The following is a 16,167-nucleotide window of genomic DNA, read 5'->3' as shown; positions in this document are numbered from 1 at the left end:
TTTGAAGAAGCTGCTTTTTATATGGAATGATATCAACACTGACAACTTTGAATATATATAAATTAAAAAAATTCCTTCCAGTAGCACCTTAGAGACCAACTAAGTTTGCATGCACACGAAAGCTCATACCTATGACAAACTTAGTTGGTCTCTAAGGTGCTACTGGAAGGAATTTTTTTAATTTTTTGTTTCAACTACGTCAGACCAACACGGCTACCTACCTGTAACTTTGAATATATCAGCCATAAGGAGCACATCTCCTGCTAATTTCTGGAAGGTACTTTTTACAGAAACCATTCATTAAAAAATTATGTATCTTGCATTATATAACACAGCAGAGTTAAGAATAGCATTCCACAAAACACACATTGCCAAGCAGCCCACATCTAGGATTGTAGAAGACAGTAGGGGAGAGTTTATCCAAGATTCAGCAGAGGTTTTACAAAGTCACTGCATTCAGGAGTGACCTGATGGCTGGAAAGTGGCCAACCAAATGTCATTATTTAAGATAGGATCTGGGAACACTTCAGGAAATTACAGACCATTTAGTTTTGATTCCTTTGTAGCAGGGGGGAGAGGTCTTAAAAAGCATTTTAGGAGATTAAATGGAGACATTTAGAAAAGCACAGCTTGATTAAGCATGGCCAGCGCAGTCTCAGGAACGAAGGGTCATGCTTCACTAACTTCTGGATTTCTCTAAGGATAAGAATAACAAGGGGAATGAAGTAGATGGCACAGACGTTCAAAAAACAAAGCTTCAGAGAGCATTAAGGAGGTCTGGGATAATTGTGCATCTAAAAGCTATGTATATTGGACAGCGATGTATTAAGAATTTTATTTTTAAAAATAATAACCAGATATTCTGCAGCAACAGCAAGAGAATATATTTTAAAATGGCAATAAGATAATCCCAATAACATCAGCAATACTGATTTTATTTTAAGAGTAATGAATGGGCTGCATTATTAATTAGTCATGTGAGTTAAAGGTGCAGCACATTTTATATTAAATCCTTAGCTTTAACGTGATCTTGGGGTTTGGATACATATTTGTTGCTTATTCAAAGTGGACAACCCCTTCCCAAACAACTTCCACTAAGAAAGCATTTCATAGGGGTTCATACTGCAATACTCATTCATCTCAGAGTAAAGGTTACTTACTCCTATAAACTAATGTTGCTGTTAGACTAAATTTGGTTAAGGGATTCATACTTACATTAAGCCACTTTTATTATACAGATGAGCTAGTGCTGAAGTACCAATCACTGTATTTCTGGTTATAATTTTGTTTCTAAGGCTTCAATCTTAACCCCATCTCCCTGGGAATAAGCCCCATTGAATTTAATATGACATATTCCTGAGAGGTTATAGTGAAGTTTGCACTGTAACTAACTATAGATATTGATGCTAAGCTCTGAATGTGAAACTCCAATTCAGCACACACGAGATTTTTATTTTTTAAAGTCTTCTCATGTGGGCTATGCCCTTCAGAATTCTATAAAATATAAACAGGCCGTTCCAATGGATTATATTTTAGAATCAGAAGAAGCAGCCAGTGTATATATACCCTTAGACAAAATAACCATTTGCCAGGCGTCAAAAGGATTTTGCACATTCCTCTCCTTCCAGACAGAGGCCTTTTGTTCTCCTTTGGCATTTGTTACTTCTTGCTTGAAGATTCCTGCCAAATTAAACAGCTCTGAATACTAGGGGAGCTGAACACAATGTTCACACCTTGGGGACCTGATTTAACATGTTGCTTTATATTTCCACTATGCTCCCAAAGAAACAGGAATATAGGAAGCCTCACACTACCTCAGGCTGTTGGTCCAGGATTTCAGATAGGAAGCTTTCGCAGTCCTATCTGAAGACACCAAGCCCGAGGCCTTTTGCATGCACCACTACTGAGCTCTTATTCTTCTTAAATAGGCTTATTTGCATAGCCTGGGCTGGCCCACCCATGAGGTGGACTGAAGCAACCACCTCGGGTGGTGGAAACCCAAGGGGGCAGTGCTGATGTCACAGGGTTGATGTCACAGCGTTTGCATATGTATGTGAGGCCAGGGAGCATGTCACAGTGCTAAAGGTGCAGAGCCCATCACCTAGAGACGTGAAAGCAGGGGAATTCATTTCTTCATTCGTTTTACTTATTGGTCACTTCCCATGAAACATTCTGTGGTAACTAACAATAAAAACATACATAAAAACCATTTCAAATCCAACCCAGAATGGGATACAAAAATACCCACTTAAAAGGCTTGAGGGAAAAGGAAGGTCTTTGATAGGCACTGAAAAGGCCATCGCGATAATACTGGTCTGATATGTCATGGAGGAGAGGTCCAAACTAATGGTCCAATTTTACATAGTATGGAAGGAACCTCAACAGTGAGTCAACAGTGTGATGCAACAGCTAAAAAAGCCAATGCAATTCTGGGCTGCATCAATAGGAGTATAGATCAAGGGAAGTAATAGTACCACTGTATTCCGCTCTGGTCAGGCCTCACCTGGAGTACTGTGTCCAGTTCTGGGCACCACAGTTCAAGAAGGATACTGACAAGCTGGAGCGTGTCCAGAAGAGGGCAACCAAAATGGTCAAAGGCCTGGAAACGATGCCTTATGAGGAACGGCTTAGGGAGTTGGGTATGTTTAGCCTGGAGAAGAGAAGGTTAAGGGGTGATATGATAGCCATGTTCAAATATATAAAAGGATGTCATATAGAGGAGGGAGAAAGGTTGTTTTCTGCTGCTCCAGAGAAGCGGACACGGAGCAATGGATTCAAACTACAAGAAAGAAGATTCCACCTAAACATTAGGAAGAGCATCCTGACAGTAAGAGCTGTTCGGCAGTGGAATTTGCTACCAAGGAGTGTGGTGGAGTCTCCTTCTTTGGAGGTCTTTAAGCAGAGGCTTGACAGGCATATGTCAAGAATGCTTTGATGGTGTTTCCTGCTTGGCAGGGGGTTGGACTGGATGGCCGTTGTGGTCTCTTCCAACTCTATGATTCTATGATTCTATGATCCTGATGAAATGGTATATATGTAGGGATGTGAACAGATGCTAGGAGAGTATGTATTTATTAGATATTATTCTTCCTCCCTCATGTTTGTGAGTTCAGCAGAGTGCCATCGCTTTGCAACTTAAAAGGAAGCTTAGCTAGGCTAGTTTTAGCCTCTAAGTAATCCAGGATGCTTTCAGGCAAACTGGATTCTCCTGGCATTTCCCCCCTTTTCTTCCCCTTAAAACAATACTCACACCAACAGTCTTGTAAAAGGTATACGGTACATAACATTTGCTCACTCAAGAGTTTTCTGTTGCAGAGTAACAGGTACGGTAGCTTTGTTCAGGCAGGCTTAAAATGGTATTTCAGATGGAGCCTGAGCTGTAGCTCAAACCTAGCAGTTGTCCTCACAGTTCTGGCTTGGTGATGAGATGAAGAGGGGTGAAGAGAGGCAAAATAAAGAGAGTGTGTCCATGCTGGTAAGGAGAATATATACAGTATGGCTATGCTCTCCCCCTGTAAAGGCACAGTAGGAGTGTCTCTCAGAGTTCTCTCTAGCAAACTTACAGGAAAACTGTGTGCGCTTCATGTGCCTATCTAGCAAACAATGAATCATTGGTTTGCCTCTCTTTTGAATAGCCCACAATATATTTGTACCAGCACCTTGAACTTAGCCTGATAGGTAACTGGTAGCTTGTGCAATTATTTCAGCAGCAGTGTAACATGGCAATGAAATCAGGTGAACAGCGGAGCTACTGCATTCTGCACTAGCTGCCATTACCAAAACACCTGGGAGAAGCTAGAAAGTCAGCTTTAAAGTCCGCAGGTCTCCTGGACTCGCTGATGGCCAATGATTAAACTCAACACCTTGAGGCCACCAGGATGAACCCCCTCAAAACCAAAAACTAAGACATGACATACTTGCTAGGCAGGGCAGGTAGATCTCTTGACAGTTGCTACCTTGTGCACCTGAAATTATCAATTGGGAGAGAGTGAAAACATTCCCTCCGCCCGACCCACACCATGAGAGGCTTGGGAGCAAACATTTATTCATTTAACAAGATTTATATGCTGCTTAAACAACAAAAATATCTAAACAGGTTGCATGAGTTAATATAAATGGTGCAGGTCAGAGTAGAACCCTTTGAATTTAAGGAACATGACTAACCTGACTCCATTAATTTCAGTGGGCCTACCCTGAGAGAGAATTTAGCTGGCTACGACCAAAAATATTTACTACAATATTGTCTAAAGATACTGATGAAACAAACATTCAAAATAAGTTGACATGGAATTCATCAAAATAAAAATGAACGCAGTAATCTTTAACAACAACGACAGTCTATTTAATAATAATATATTAATAATTTATTAACATTAGATGTCTGGATAGGCTTCTATAAACAAATAAACAAGCACCAAAATCAGTACAGGTGGCTGTGTAATATTAGGCAATGGTCTTGCTTGCGCCTTTAAACTTTTTTTTTTCAAATGGTCACTGAAGAAGAGATATTATCTCCCCTATCTCTCACCTGAGGAGACAAAGCATCCATGGTGGAGGGATCTCCTCTCCCACACAGCAAGGTTTTTAGCTGAAGGTGCCTTGGGCCAAGCTTTAAATGAGAATCAACAAAATACAGGGTTTTGCTTGAAATGCCACTGTAAACTCTGAGTTTACTGCACATATGATAGCTTTTAAAACAAAGTGTATGATTGTATATTATTGTGCTCTTGGTCAAAGCAGCACTAAGCCTGTGCATTTTACACGGTTCACTTAATGAAAATTACTGTGTATTATGTAGGCAGATATAATTTGTTCAGCAATGAATTCTGATTCTTAAATGCCCTTTAACATAACCTGTAGTGTGTAGGCACTTGGACTATGACTTGAACGAGGGGGGAAATAGATGTGCTTCCATGTTATCACAAAAATAACCTTGAAATTATGGCTCAAATCAGAAAAATGTAGCCAATATTTGTTCTTGTAAATATGCTCACCAATGTATTATAGCGACTGATTTTGAGATCACAGTGGAACATTTTTTCTAACACATTGACTCTTGTTTTCCCCCAAGAGATTTAAGGTGCCATAATAAAAGGCAGAAAAATATTGCTGCTACACACTGAATAGAATGTAGCCAAAAGATACGTGTGTAGATGTAGTTTTTTTGAAGTTCCCATGTTGATGCAATATTTGAGGCAGCAATGCAAATCACCTCTGCACCAGGCTGGGATGTCGGTGGCTTGATTGGTAGGTGACGATGTTCCTTTGCCTAGCCCTGCTACCATCACTCCACCAGTGTGGTGCTCCTTATTCCACCTGCCAATGGGCAGAAGTACCACTGGTGGAATCCATATTGGTGGTAGCCCACAGAAAGTTCCTACACATGGTGTTCTTGAGGAAGGAACTGAACTGGCCCTGGATGTGCTGGATTCCAAGCAAAGGCGGAGCTAACTGCCCGTGGGGGCAGGACTAGCCTCCCAGGAGGGCGCTGCCCGCGACAAGCATCCCAGGGGGCATGGTGAGCATCAAGCTTCGTGCGCCCCGGGGGCGGCACCCACGGCGAGCAGCGAGCATCCCAGGGGACTGTTGCCCGCGGCGAGCGTCCCAGGGGGCACCACCCGCAGCAAGCGGTGAGCATCCCAGGGGGTGCGGCGATGTCACCCCCCCAGGGATGACACCCGGGGCTGGCCACACCCATCACATTCCCCCTTTCTCTGCCAGTGATTCCAAGCCAGCCCTACATTATTTGATGGCATCATGCCAGATTTAGATCTGACCACTGCACCAGCTCCAGGTGGGGGCACCATTTGCCATCCTTCTTGCCTTCCCTCCCCACCAGCATGAGGAACAGTGGCCCTGCCACTCGCTGAAGCACCACTATTGTCTCAATCAAACCTTATATCAATCCCATGACCATGGCACCCCTATGTTATATTTGAAGCTTTCTACAGTCGTGCAGGGACCCATGTGGTGCTGTGGGTTAAACCACTGAGCCTAGGGCTTGCTGATCAGAAGGTCGGCGGTTCGAATCCCTGTGACGGGGTGAGCTCCCGTTGCTTGGTCCCAGCTCCTGCCAACCTAGCAGTTCAAAAGCACGTCAAAATGCAAGTACAGCGGGAAGGTAAACGGCGTTTCCATGTGCTGCTCTGGTTCGCCAGAAGTGGCTTTGTCATGCTGGCTACATGACCTGGAAGCTATACACCAGCTCCCTCGGCCAATAATGCGAGATGAGCACGCAACCCCAGAGTCAGTCACGACTGGACCTAATGGCCAGGGGTCCCTTTACCTTTACCTTTACAGTCGTGCAGAGGGAAGGGTTTCATCTTTAAGGACAGCATACCTCCAACATTCCTCAGATTAAAATAGGGACAATTCTCACTCCCCACAACTGACCTTCCTCGATCCACCATTTTTGTCTCCTCCCTGAGCATTTTTACCACCACTACACCAACCAGACACAGCACTCACACACACCCCCCACTAGCCTGATAAATTTTAGAAAGGACCAAGATTAGACGTGGACACACAAAGCATTTTTTCAAAACACAACACAACACAACACAAAACAAAACACAAGACTCCTTGTGCTCTGCTCCACTCCTCCGCGCAGGGCAGCCCTGCCCTCTGCCTGCACCTTAGAGCCAGTGTGGTGGCAGCCTCTCCCCCTCCTTCCCTGCTCTCAAGCAGTCACAATGAACTGCCCAAGGGAGGAGGCCAGCTGTGGCAGCCATGGAGACAGGAGCGTAGCAAGGGGGGGGCGATGGGGGTGAACGCCCCAGGCTCCACTCTGGGGGGAGGCTCCATTCAGGGTGCCCCTCCTCACCCGTCCATCCGCACACGCCGTACGGACATACAAGGTCCGTGCTGGCTGCCCCGCGAGTGGCACCCCATTACGGGCTGCTGCTCTCGTGCAGCAGCCCATTACAGGCCGCTATGTGCAAGCAGCAGCCCGTGGGGCCGGCATGTGCCAGCAGCAGCGCGTACTGACTGCGCATGTGCAGCATCCTGACACATGCACACTCCATACGCAGTGACCCGTAATGGGCTGCCACGCGAGAGCAGCAGCAGCCCATTACGGGCTGCCGTGCGCCAGCTGCAGTGTGTACTGACTGTGCATGTGTAGCATCCCACACGTGCACACTCCATACGGGGTGGTGCACTGTGCAAGAGCAGCAGCCCGTTACATAAGGCTGACACGACGCGTGCAGAAAGCAGCACAGACGGGGCAGCCTTGCGCACACTGTTCGCGCGGGGCAGCCTTACGAGTTGCCACTTGCTCGGCAGATTGTAAGGTTGCCATGGGAGCAGCAGCGCCAGTCTGGACGGACTGTGCATGCGCCGTTTGTCCTGACATGTGCATCGTGGCGTCACGACGCACACGTCATGACCGCTCCGCCCCCAGGGGGTGCCTCCATGTTTGCCGCACTGGGCAGCCAAGTGGCACCGTTCGCCACTGCATGGAGAGGCAACTGAATGCTTCCTTGAAGCAGCCCTGCCCAGAACAGGTGCAGGCTTATCCTCCTCCCCATGTTTGGCGCTGGTGGCACTGGCAGGGAATATAGGGGCATTCTGGAAATAGGGGTATTCTGCTTTGAAGCAGAAGCCAAGATGGCTTTCATAATTTTGAGACTGTCCCTGGAAAATAAGGACACTTGGATGGTATGCGACAGCTGTATCAAGGCACCTTTTACACAGTGAAAGCTGTTCATTGGATCCAGTACAGTAATTTTGCCATAGTCCCCCAAATACTAGCTGAAGGAATTGCTCATTCATAACATGGTACTGGGCGACAGCGGGGGTAGAATCTGAAAAGTGTAAAGATCATGAAATTGCTCACTTTCATCAGGAAGCCACACATTCAGCACACATGTTTTCTTTCAGCTTTGAAAACCTACTGGCGACTGTGCCAACTCTAATACCAGAAAAGTAGCAAATATGAAACAGAAAGCGGTAATAGTCAAGTTAGCTTCAGTAGCACTTCTGTCATTTGGTAGGCAATCGATTGAACTGGGTGCAGAACCTTAAAACATCAACACTCCAGGTAATTGAGGAACCTAACACAGTGATTGCAAAACACAAAACTGCCCCGTCACCCACTTGCTCCACAGCAGCAGAGCATGAGATTGGACTTCGAATCCTTTGCTAGTTTTGTCCGCACATAATTGTGGCAAACAAACACGGTGAGAGAGAATGTGGCTCCCTTTTTTCCTTTCCTTACTACAGGAGTAGCCAACATGATGCTTACTGCATGTTGCTGGACTACAACTCCCATCAACCCCAATCAGTATTGTATGGCCAGTAGTCAGAGACGATGGGAGTTGGAGTTCAGCAGCATCTGGAGACCACCACACTGGTTATACCTGTATAAGTAGTTTTGCTCTGCACATGTGAGCTGAATGGAAGGAAAGGAAAGGAGCCAGTTGTTATTTCTTAGCCTAACCTACACCACAGGGATGTTATGAAGATAAAATGGGAGGCAGGGAAGAACATGTCTAGAACTTATTGGAAGAAAGGTGGTGGGATAAAAATGCAATTATAGAAATCCACTCGTGCAAGATTCTTCCAAATAATTTCATGCAAGTTCCAAACACCACCACAGCACTGGACACACGACCCTCTGAAGATGTGTTTTCAAGCATATAGTGTTGTATGGAGGAGGACAGATGGAGAACGATCTGGTCCACCCACTTACCTTTGACTTGCGCAACATTAGATGCAATTCATAACCTCTAGAAAGAGAGATGCCTTGTAAGCCTTGCTTCCTAACTTCCAAATATGTGGTGACAGGCTGCATTTGCACAGTGGCAGCATACCACAAATGAGAAAGGGGCACTGCCAAAGATGGACAGGGCAATGTGGTTAAAACACAAGAGGCAGGGCTAGAACACCAACAGTTCCCACAAGAGATTTTCCCTCCTACTTTTGATGCTGTTCATTTACTTCTTTGCCTGTCCTAAACCCATGGATAATAAAATACATGGAAGTACAAGAAACTACCATTTTTCGTCTTAGCCAACCTATCTGCCAATAAGTTGTTTGGAGAGGCTACCACTAGACAGGTGCAGCTTTGAGGCCAACCAGCTGCTGTCCTTACCAAACTACAGCTACTCTCAGTAGTGGCAAATTCAGAAGTGCAGGGTCCCTTCTAAGATTATGCAATAACCTTTTAATTGCATAACAACAACAACAACAACAACAACAACAACAACAACAATAATAGCTGCATTGCAATGATCGGTGCAGACCTCCATGTGTTCCCTTTCAGCTAGATATGTCTAAAGCACATATGTACATGATCTGGAGACAGGGCCGGCTCTAAGGCAAGGCTGGGTGGCGCAATGCGCCAGGCCGCCAGGCTGCCAGGGGGCGCCGCACTGCACCCGCGGCAGCCACAATGCACCCGCCAGACAGCCCGGCCGCCCTCCTGCTCGCCCTGCTCCTTGCCTCCCTCCCTCCCTCCTGCCGGGGGTTCGAGTCCTGGCCTCAGCCTGGCGGGTCGGGTCGGGGGCATGATGAGAAGAGGCCGGACGCTGCGTGGCACCGCCCCCGAAGAGGCCTCTGTGCAGGAGGAGGCGGTGCCGGCGCCCCGGAGGACAACCAGGCAACCCGGCTCACCCGCTCCGGCGCCCCTGAGCCTGGCCCACCCTCAGCGCCTGGGCCGCCCATGCCATGTCCCTCCTCTGCATCCGCGGTGAGTTGGGGGGGGCGGCGGCGGAGGGACCTTTGTGCCACGGTGCTCGATGTGGTTAAGATGGGCCTGTCTGGAGAGTCTGCACACACATGATCTGGAGTTCTCCATTATCTTCTTTCAGAGTTCCTTATGCTGTGCTTTCGAAGAAGCCCCATTGTACAGAACAGAACTTGCACCCCATTCTCTTGAAACTGAAGCACCTTGTGTCTTCAGTGCTCCTGAATGCTCAGCTTTAGAGCATACAGTGGCTGCATAGCACCCCTTTCATGCTGATTGGGCGGCTCTAGGATGCTGGAGACAGGGACCCTGCTTCAGAAAAAGTCTCCAACCCCCTGTGACCCCGGCCACGCTACACCGCTGACTACTATACAACTTTAATGAGTGATTGTGAATTTGGTAACAGGTGCTTGCCAAGCCCCTCAGCCGTCTTCAGGATCTGCCTCTGTGTCGTGGCAGATCTAGGAATGGTTTTCTGCAAAGAAAGGTAGATCTGAAGGAAATGCAGAGATCTTCCACTACCATCTCTTCAGATGTTGTCAAGTGAGCTGGAATGTTGCTCAGGCTCCTTCTCCAAACCTGCCCATCATCTAAAATTATTTACATAAGACTCTCTGCATTATATTCTAACCTCTGCAATGCTAGTATTAACTACTGACATCTGCGAAGTCTGACTAGCAAGTGCTTTACAGTGTCAATTCATCCGAAAGCAAAATGCATTTCTGAGTGCTGCGGGGTCCTCGTTATTGCCAAGGAGAAGTATCAACGCTCATATGACACCTAGCAGAAATTAGTACTCACATTCAGAGAAAAGCTTTTGTCATTTTTTCTCCCCTGAGTATTATGTGGACTTTATTGAGATGACTGCATCTGACACCTGCTGTAATATAAATGCAGCTATAATTAGCCAACTGATGCTCACGGCAGTTTAGGTCGAATCCCTTCTGTGGGAATTATGCTTTAAAATATTCAGAACTCCAAGTGGCTCTCATTACATTTAATTTTTACTTAGAATTAGGTGGTCCAGGAAAAAAAAATTTAGGATTGTAATAGCCCCCTGCTGAATGCCACACAGCAAAGTGAAAACCCATAGATTTTTTCCCTCTCCTGCAAATGAAAAAAATGGGAACAGCAGACTACACTACAGCCTTCAATTGAAGTCTGGCTCTGCTTAATTGTACTTTTTGCACTCATCAGTCTCTCCTCTTCAGAGCAAGCTACAAAAATTGCCTGAATAGCCAAAGAAAAGTTTCCCACAGTCACTGGCCACAGAAAAACACCATTGTCCTTCCTCACAGTTTGATGGACAACATTTCTATAAATGGGTAGTCAGTCCGTCAATGGCACCCTTGCTGAAAAGGCAAGAGAAGAGAAGAGATTCTGCCAATATCTGACAAAGCATGTTAACACATAATCAGGCATTCACTAACCAGGCAGCTGCCCCTGGGACCTTCATAACACAGGTGCCTTTAAGCCATTTCCTATTCACAGATAAAGGAAACAAGCAGGCGATACCTGGGAAAGGAGCAGTCTATTATGGCCTGTCAGATGTCCATCTTTTGGGCTGCATGCAGAAAAACAGAAAGGACATAAAGGAAACTTCAAATTGAATGGTTAAACTAGAATTGCAGTATGGTATTTCCGAACCCGGTCAAAATGTCAAAATAATAATAATGATGATGATGATGATGATGATGCAGTACTAGACTCTCATATGAAGGCTAATTCACACAATACTTTTTTTAAAATGTTGAACTTAGACTCCATCTGCTTGAACTGCAGATAGTTCAACAGTGTCCAGATTGTACCCTACTCTCTCCTGATTAAACCCACTAAAAGCAGCAGAAAAGATTCAGACAGAACATTACAAAGATCTAGACACATTCTGAAGCTTTCACAAGATCAGTTTGATGCAAATAAAAATGTCAACTTGAAATGATTGGCTTGTGTAAAAAGAGAGAGACAATTTTAACTGCGTAGGTGCTTGATATCCTTCTGCATTCCTCCTAAATTGAATTGGGATCATCAGAGTTTGGAGTCCCTCAGGGGAAAGTCTGGAAATGTTGCTGGAGCACAGTAGAACCATCCTATAATAATTCTTGGCTGTGGGGAGTTTCAAAAGCAGTTTGCTAATACTGTATGGCATGGAGAGCCAGCACTTCTAATTCACTGGTGGGACCACAATATATGAGCCTAAGTAGCTTTTTGGATCCTAGCCAATAGCTACAACCTGGGCAAAACTCAGCAAGTCAAGGACCTGAACATAAGCAGAGGGATTTTGCCCCTCCTCTCCCACCAGAGCAGCCTCCTATATCACGTACTATATTGCTTTTGAAACTCTCCTGGGTTTCAAGGGTGACTTACATTCTAGGATGGGGTTGCTGAATCAAGTACGGTAACTAACGCTCTGCATGGACATCTATTATCAGCACTGTAAGATGAAAACTGCAACAAGCAAGTCCAAAACATGCTTAATTTGTCTCCAGCTTATTTTGGCTTCTGTTCTGTACACACATACCTGGGAGTTCGTTCCATTAAACACAGCAGAGGTAACTTCTTAATAGAGGTGCATAGACTTTCACTGTGGTTCCTAGTAAATTGCTCTGGAACCACACAGCAGAAGAGAAGCACACTCTGGCATCTATCCTGTCAGTCAGCACTCAGCAGACAAAATGCCACTGGGGGATTGTACCAAGAACATCGCAACCAGGGGAAGACCAGCGTAGAAGGTATTTCAGAGCAGTTGCCAGAAGCTTGCTCCCATCCCATCACCTGCCAGAAAAAAACACTTGGTTTTCACTACTAGTTGTCTTCAGACTTCAGAACAGAGGGGAATGGCACACTTATCTCTGCCAGTATCCAGAGGAACAAGGGCAGTTGGGTCACTTGCAGTAGCTCTGTTTGAGCAAGACCACCAGCAATGGAGGATCAGCCTGACCCCAACAGGCTATAAATGCCTGCTTTACAACTCAACACATTGTTCACCGTCCTTGTCCCCACTGACCTCCCTCTTCTTCTCCCTTCCATTCCCCATGCTGTGGTTTTGTCCTTTTAAAAGTTTATATGCCTGAGGGCAGGGCTTCTCTCTCTCTCTCTCTCTCTGTTGCTGGGCAAGCCAATTTGGGAGACAATATTTGTCTGAAAAGTGGGATTAAATGTGGAATATGAGAAATACATCAGGGAGCATAGGCATGGCAACTGCTAAGGTTTATTATTATTATTATTATTATTATTATTAATATTTTGAGGATCTGTCTTGTGAGTGGGATTTTATTCATTCCCCTCATTTGCATTTGCTTCTCTTAGGAGGGTAAAAAGCAGAGTCATCCATTTATCACTGCACATGCCTGAAAGTGCAGCAGACAGACAATAACCAGGGCCAACAAAAAAAAATCTAGTTTTGTTATTCTAAGAAAGAACATCTTCTGAATGTCAGCTATCCACATCTCAATGAAACTAACATTGCTACCACTGAACTGTTACGGTAGATCTTCTCAAGAGCTTAATGTAAAAAGCCCTCTAGCCAGATCATAAACACCCCACTTCACAGCAGAGCATAGGATCCAGTAATGGATTCCCAGTATCAGTGGGAGAGAAGCCTCAGCCCTTTGACCCAAGGCTGAGACCTCACCATTACCGCTGCACTGAAACTGAGGGCCATTTCTGCTTATTTCCAGGGAAGCTCTTGCATCATGGAGGTGTGTCACAACAAAGAATGGTAGGAGGCCCGGAAGGTGCATAAAAGCAGACCAAGTAATTGACAACCCTGAATTCCTCATCCCAAGGGTTCCTGGTCTAGTTCTAGGGGTATTGATTGCATAGCTCCCAAATATTTTCCTAAGTGCACAGAGTGTTTATGGATGGATAATAAATTGCGGTACTTTGGGGGCCTTTGGACTGCAATAAAGAATTGATTGATTGGTAATATATTCTGGGGAAATTGAAATGGGGCATAATCTAGGTTACTAATCTGAGTTAACAGGTGAGTGAGGAAGATTAATATGCTGCTATCTAGATATGCTTTGGGAGTAAACAAAGGGAAACTGAATTGATTTAGAGAGCAAGACCTCTTGCAGTAAATGAGCTGGAGGGGAACTGATTTTGGATGTTCTAGGCAGGAGTGCAAACTAACTGAAGAATTTATCTGAGGACATTCGGATGGAAAATGAGTTGGTTTTCTTGTGACATTTAAATTCAAAACTTGAGCCCACAAATTAGCATATGCAAATTTGTGTCTATGGGAAGAATGGTGTAATATAAATTGGGGGGGGATTCTAAAGAGACAGATATACTTTTTTGAAAAGAAGCAAGTGGGTAGCAGTGTAAAGTTTGCAGTTGTGGTGTTCCGGGAGTAGAATCTATTGACCCTGACAAACAAAGGCAAAACCCCTTGTGTTTAGAAGTAAGTCCAAGCACTTATTTTCATTTTTACATGATGCAGGATAAAAATGCCCATCATTTATAGAACCTTTTCTGAAAGTTCAAAACACTTCATGGATGTAGCTTTTAACAGCATGTTTTTTTATATAATGTAAATGGCACTGGAGGTGAAGCTTGAGGTGAGAGTTGTTGTTTAATGTGTTCACTTCCTGCTAGGATCCCAATTTTAATCACTTCTCCAAAGCTACTACCATACTTGCATTTCCAAAGAAGTTCCCACTGGCACCAGTAGAGGCTTCCCTTGAAAAAACAGCTGCAAACTGTGGGTGGGAAAGTAAATTTTTCCCCTCCTCACCGTACCCTCCAGTCCCAAGGCTGTTATTTACATTTTAAAAAATGTAATATACTGTATACATATAACCTTTATTTAAAACCAGCTGTGTGCTAGGCACTATATAAATCCAGGTGTCTCTGTCCACACATTTCAGAGGGCTGCTTTGTGTGGTGTTTGGGGCTTAATTCTCCCTCTGCATGGCAAGAGGCCTGCCATAGAGACATGCATGAAGGAAAAGACCATGTATATACAGCTTGGGCTCAAGCTAAAGACTGCAGCTCCCTGCATGAGCCTTCTTCTGGTTCTGCCTTTCTCATGGTCCTGCCACCTTCACCGGCATGCTTGGTGGCTGCTCCCAGATTGTCCAACTCAACTCCTTTCTGCTTTCCTTTTGCCAGCAGGCAAATACCTCTTTGTTCCGACAAATTGGCAGCAACTTCTGAGGGTGGATCTTGTGCTATCTTTGGGTGTGTTTTTAAATGTTTTTACAGTAATAGGGTTATTGCCGTTTTTTAATATTTGTATTTATTCTCTCTCTGTGTGTGTGTGTGTTTTAGTTCTGTTTTAATTTCTGCTATGAGCTACCTTGGGTCCTGCACTGGGAGAAAGGCAGGATATAAATAAATACTTTTCATAATGTTAATGCCCCAAGTCATTGAAGAGCACTGTGGAAGGGCTTCTTGCATCTTTTGCATGCAGAATATCCCAGGTTAAGTCCCTGACATTGCCAAGTAGGGCTGGAAAAAATTCCCTGTTGGGAAACCAGGGGTTACTGCCGGTCAGTGTAGGCAGTACTGAACTAGATGGTCAAGTGGTCCAACTCAGTATAAAGCAGCATCCTAGGATCCGGAGCTCCTAAACCCTTGCATGCACTTCTCTCTTCATGGCAGTAGCGGTGCAAGAGCTAACAACCAGCAGGGCCTTTCTTCTGTTGTTAAGGAGTGAAACAGTGGTGTTAAGATGTAGTGTGCTGCTCTAGGTGGATGCAGAGTTCTCTCCCCCGCTCTCCATGTGAAGCTTTTTTTTAAGAACCAGGGAAGCTCAGCACCAAATCCTGTGTAGATTCTGCAAAGGGGGAGCAGGTGGGACAGAATCTAAATGCTACTTGCCTTTAAAATTTTAAAGGAACAGCAAATTATATTTGCATAGTATTCACCTTGAGTTCTTTATGAAATGCTTACATTTAGTCATCTGCTTAAGGCATGAACCTTAGCACTCAGCCCTTACTCTGACTTTGCTCAAGCGGACTGTTGTGTAACAGGCACTGAACACACGTGATCTTCTTTTCACTCAGCTGCTGTCCCCAGGTGAATCCCTGGATTGTAAGCTGCTCAGGGCAGTGTCCTGTCCCACCCACCCAAAAACGCTTCACTGGATAGCTCAGTCGGTAGAGCACGAGACTCTAAACCCCAGGGTCGTGGGTTCGAGCCCCACGTTGGGTGAAAGAGTCCTGCATTGCATGAGGTTGGACGAGATAACCCATGGGACCCCTTCCAACCCTCCAATTCAAACATCTCCTTTTCCAGATGCTTCTCAACGCAGCCACGTTTGGCAACGATCAAAGCGGCTGTTGCGCACCTCAGACATCAGCTGGTGGGGAGCAAAGGCCTCTTGAGAAGGACCGCGTTTACGCAGCGACCAGCAGGAGCCGCACCCGGAAAGACACCGCGCCTCAGAAGCGCAGCATCTCCGTCCTTCCCGTGACCCATCGGTCACGTGAGTGGGCGGGGCCCTGAAGCCGCTCCGGAGGCGAGCCTTCCTCCGT

General features: G+C 45.4%; 1 long non-coding RNA gene across 1 annotated transcript in view; it reads right to left on the bottom strand.

Moving 5' to 3' along the window:
* Positions 1-16,120, bottom strand: part of LOC148687693 (uncharacterized) — a 42,603-nt gene extending 26,483 nt beyond the window's left edge. The window contains exons 1-2 of the long non-coding RNA XR_015950521.1: positions 15,981-16,120; positions 12,207-12,460 (exon numbers count right to left, since the gene is read on the bottom strand). This is a non-coding gene — a long non-coding RNA (uncharacterized LOC148687693). The remainder of the gene's footprint in view (positions 1-12,206; positions 12,461-15,980) is intronic.
* Positions 16,121-16,167: the final 47 nt, after the last annotated feature.

The sequence above is a fragment of the Zootoca vivipara genome, chromosome 1 (assembly GCF_965207765.1).
Source record: "Zootoca vivipara chromosome 1, rZooViv2.hap1.1, whole genome shotgun sequence".
Lineage (NCBI taxonomy): Eukaryota > Metazoa > Chordata > Lepidosauria > Squamata > Lacertidae > Zootoca > Zootoca vivipara.
The sequence above is the reverse complement of the archived record's forward strand: the minus strand, read 5'-3'. Positions and strand labels throughout refer to the sequence as shown.